General features: G+C 33.9%; 1 pseudogene; it reads right to left on the reverse strand.

The window, feature by feature from the left end:
* Positions 1–4,987, reverse strand: LOC130238118 (T cell receptor alpha variable 19-like; annotated as a pseudogene).
* Between the last annotated feature and the right edge of the window lie 465 nt (positions 4,988–5,452).

Genomic DNA, 5,452 nt, shown 5'->3' on the forward strand with positions numbered 1-5,452 from the left:
TCACAGATTCTCCTTCTGTCCTGGTTTTAACTGCATCTTTGTCATTTGGTCCAATGCTGTCAGCAAACACACCTGGAAGTAAGAGAAGACACTTCACAACTACATTCATTTCAATTAAAACTGAAAACAGAAATATTAACATCACACAGTAATATAATCAATGTACCTGATATAATTATGGGAATCAATAAGTATCGCTCCATGTTCATTTTCAGATTTGAGTTTGAATCCTATTATGTTGGTTTGAATGATGAATTATATCATATCTGTGTTAACATTCTACCTAAATCATAGACAACTAAATGGCCTGGCTATCTGACGTGCTTTTATATTAATATTGTGGGTGTGGACTAAGATATTAAGACCCGCCCCTTTTTCCAAAATTCAAGTCAAACATTATATTTGAACTGCATATTGTTGATGAAAATGTCTTTGAACTTAAACTTTTGTCAAACTGTAAATGTATCTGAATGTTATATATCAGATATTAATTACATGAACTTTTAAGTGTGTTGCTACATATTTTTGCATAAATACTGAATAAAAAAACTGAATGCAAATATTATAATAATTATAATTTCTTACATTTATGTAGGGCTTTTTCTGGGTTCTTAAATCAGTTTACAGATATAAACTGATGGCCAACAACTGATGAAACTGTCAGTCCAGTTTTCAGAGTTGAAGTTCAATTTAGTTTAATTCAATGTGGTTTAATTTTCACTGCTGAAAGTCCAAACACTGAAGAGCAAATCCATCGATGAGCAGCTCCACAAGTCCCAAACCAAGCCAGCCAGTGGCGACAGAGGCAAAGAACAAAACTTCACCAATTGATGAAAGTAAAGGAAAAAAAAAAACCTTGAGAGAAACCAGGCTCAGTTGGGCATAACCATTTCTCCATAGTTTCCCCAAAAATGGTTCTAAAAAACTATAAATAAAACTTTACATACAGCAATGGAATAGAAAAAAAAAGCAAAAAAAAAAAGTTTTGTCTTGAAATATAGAATTTTTAAATCTTCTGCTCTTGCAAAATGCATGTAGCATGCATTTAGCAATCATGTAGTCTTCATCAATTTTTTATTATAATATTTTGAAATATATATATTTCTATTATATATTTTAATGTGATCTTTTTTCTTCCGTCCCCAACTCACACATGAACATTTACTGAAGAACCACCAAAATGTCAATATTGCAACAGAAACCAAACTGTTAAACATATTCTGGTGCAGTGCCCCATTTTTATGTTATTAGACAACAATTTTATCTGGAGAGACTTTAAATGAAATATTTTTAAATGTGAATCCATCTAAAATTGTACAATTTTTATCAAAAGGAAACCTTAAAAATCTGTTTTAGATTTTTATCTAAATATTATCATTATTTATGTATTTTACCTTGTGTATTATTTATTGCTGTTGATTACTTTTAATTGTTAGAATATTTTTATAATTATAGAAAATTGGTATTTATAAAACGTGGTAAAATTGATCTATTTTATTTTTTGCCATGACATAGCCATAGAAGCTGAAATGGCAATAAAATTAAAACTCTCTCTCTCTTCCGTCCCATCACTCGATGAACGCCTCTTCATTGTTCAGCAGGTGTTTGCATCTTTTCATTATTTACAGTCTCTGTGGTTTACAGGAGATTGTCTGTGGTTTGATACTCATTAGATTGCTGTTGTTCAAAGCAATAATGGTTTATGAGTTTTTGTAAAGCCTCTCAGGCATTTTGTATCACTGGGCTAATACTCTTAGAGCACAATAATAGAGAGCTGAATCTGACAGAGATACACTCTTAATAATGAGTTCAGTGGAGGTTTGGGATGTAATCGAATCAAACCGACTGTCTGATATATCATCAGCTTCATTGTATGTTCGAGCTCCTTTCCATAGTAAATATTGAGGTTCAGTATTAACATACTGTTTGTACCAGTAAAGCCAAACATAATTGCTGCTCGTATCATACGAGCATCTCAGTGTCACAGACTCTCCTTCATTACTGATCACATTAGTGTCTGGACGAATGCTGTCAGCAAATACACCTGTAATGAAAGTTGAAACATCACTGTAGAACTGTAATCATCAAACTGTTATTCTAATCAAAGCGCAATGTGATGTTAAAAGTGTCAGTTTTATCCACCTGAAACTGTAATAACAATCATCAGCAGACATCTCTCCATGTTGATACTGTACCTCAATTTAAACGGACCGAAAATAGTTTAGAGGTGTATCAGTCTTTGATGTGTTATATGTGCCAAAACTTGTAAACTAAACATTTTAACTGTTGCATATATCAGTCTCAGCAGTGGGGAGGAGCTCTGTTTTTGTGTAGTGTACATGTGGTCATAGACATCATAACCAATCATCTCTATTTTTATTTAATGCTGTTAAGTCTAGCAAGGGGCAATGGCTTTATTCTATATAACTAATTGTCATCATAACTTTCATGTTGACCCAAAAACATCTGCCATCATTTGTTCAGAAAATGTCAAATATTCTTGGTGTGTTTGGTGGTGTTTTTATGAGAATCACACAATGGATCAGGAGAGGAACTGAATTTGGGCCATTAAATCTGTATTTAAACTCAGAGCTTCTGCTTGATCCATGTTTGTGTTTCATCAGTACACTAAAAAAAAGATTTCTGCAAAGTTGTTGAATTGTTACATTCATTGGTGCGCAACCACATCTGTTTCCTGACTTCAACTTATATAGGCAACTGATATTAACAGGTGGAGTTTAGTGAAATTGGTCACTTGTCAATCATTCTCCAGTCCTCTATTGGCCGCACCCATACATACATCCTCTACACATTCTCTGCACAACATTAAAAGCATGAGACTTTTCTCAACTGCACATATTCTGTGTTCAGTTTTAACACATTTCTGCTCACAGGAAGTTAATTACAGTGCTTAACAGTGCTTAAGTTAATTTTAGACAATCAGACCTATGCATTTCTATCAGCTTGATCTACTTCTGCGAAAAATGTTTCATTAGTATGCAAAGTATATTACACTCAACAGAAGTTCAGTTAATTATCACCTTTAAGCAATACAAATACAATTGTTTAATGAGAAGAAAGAGACAAAAATGTGTTTAAAAATTTCCTTTTTCCCAGCATAACTTAAAAAAACAGCCAATCCAAGGAGTCATGTTTGAATATTTTTCAAAGATGGTGGTCATTTGAGCCAGGGTGGTCATTTGAGCGCTGAATTTACAAGTAAAGCTAATAATAGTATTATACTGAAATATTTTATATTCACAGGCTGACCTGATGTCCTTCAGTGGCAGATTTACACTCCTAATAGTCTTTGCCAATACATCCTGTCATTGCAGATAATAATTATACAATATATGTTCAAACTACTTATTAAAATGAGCTGAATCAACAACTCTTGAGGTTGTAGGTGTAAGTTCATTCATTCATGTTCCTTTTTGGCTTAGTCCCTTTATTGATCAGGGGTCGCCACAGCGAAAAGAAGTTATCCAGCAGCAGATGCCCTTCCAGCTGCAACCCAAGTTTATCAAGGAAATTGTCACATGACAGGAAAATGTGCTTCAAGCATTGATGATGTTCAACAGTAGATGTTTTGTGTGTGTGTGTGGTGTGCGTGTGGTGTGCGTGTGTGTGTGCGTGTGTGTGTGTGTGTGGTGTACGTGATTTTGTGACATATCAGAACACAAATCTGTATAATGACATAGGTATGACACAGGTATTACAAAAATGAGGTGAAATATGAGGACATTGGTGACGTCCTCATTTCTCAAAAAGCTTATGAATCCCACAAGATGAGTTTAATCAGAGAGTAAAGCTGCACACAGTCTCCTGTGATGGTTGGGTTTAGGGGTAGGGTGGGGTGAGGGCAATACAATATACGGTTTGGACAGTATAAATTGAATGGAAACCTATGTAATGTCCCTACTTTTCACAAAAACAAACGTGTGGTGTGTGTGTCTGTGTGTGTGTGTACATGTATACATCGCCACCCAGAGGTTAAACACATTTTTACTGTCTGTGTCATATATGAAGCAACTGATTTATGATTATATATTATAATAATTATATATTATATAGGAACAAAATATAAAAAGTATAAGTATAATAAAAATAAAGACTGAAACTGAGGCTGTTATAGACTTGATCTCATTATTAGCAAAGAGCAACAAAACAATTTCTAAAAAGCCGAATCTCATTTTTTGTTTGCTTTTTTCATTTATTTTACTTAAAGAAAATAATGTTAGCTTTTCTCAATGGCTGAGTGATGTATTGTTAGTTTCTTTGTTTGATTTGTTTAGTTGTTAAAGGTTTAGTGCAGTCAGCACTGACTACTGAACTGCTAAATATAAATAAAATTGTTTCAAATTGTAGGAATTTGCCATTTTAAAATGAAATTGACATTGTTTTTATTGGATTCTGTAAAGGAAGGAATACTTTTGTGGCACAAATCTGTTTCTTAAGTGTAATTAAGTATAAAATTCATATCAGAGGCTCACAGTGTTTTTGTGTGAGTGTTGAGTGTGTTTGAGTCACTGTGGGCCTCAGTGCACAGTAATACACAGCAGAGTCTGACACTCGCACATCCTTGACTGTCAGAGGAACTGAAGTTTTGTTGAGAGCTGCATGAAATCTCTCCTTGAATTCATCCTCAGTGTGTCCAGATGTGTAGTGATTTTATTGAGCATGTGTTTGGGGACTCCATTGACTTTCTGCTGGTACCAGAATAGAGTGGGTGTTGTAGAGAAGTCTGATATGTGCAGTCAATGGTTACAGTATCACCTTCAAAAGCAGATTGAGTGTTTTTGTGCTGATCAACTTTATCCTGAGAATCACATCCTGAAATAGATTTACAAATAAATGTATAAATATTCACATTACACACATAAATAACTTTCATTTCAAAATACATATATTAAATCTAAGTCATTTTGATAATTTTACCTTTGATATACAGAATTATGACCACAATGGCACTTTTCCAGAAAGCCATTATATGAAGCTGAAATCCTCTGAAAGTGTTGAAGAATCTGCAGAGATGTTGTGCTGCTCTTCCTCTTTCTGCATCTGTTGAAGCAGCAGTCAATTCATATCACTTGCTCTGCTGCTGGGAGGAGCCTGAGCTGCACTCAAACTCAATATACACTGGTGTGTTTATAGTTATAGGCAAGTATTGTGATCAGCTTATGTATATTTGGTATTGCTGCTTGACCAGTATGTTATGGACTTCAGATAACAAATAGTAGCTACAGGTATTGTAACAACTTAACAATTGTGCAAATCAGTTAATTATACTGAACGCTATAGCTCCAAAAAAAAAAAAAGATTTTGTATTAGACATCCTAACACAATGCTAAATATATGCTGTCAGTGAAAATCGAATAGTCCTCAATCAATAGTCCAAAATTAGATTTATTATCAACTAGACAGGAATGAATGACTTCACATGTGAATTCTG

This window comes from Danio aesculapii, chromosome 2 (assembly GCF_903798145.1).
Source record: "Danio aesculapii chromosome 2, fDanAes4.1, whole genome shotgun sequence".
NCBI classification, from domain to species: domain Eukaryota; kingdom Metazoa; phylum Chordata; class Actinopteri; order Cypriniformes; family Danionidae; genus Danio; species Danio aesculapii.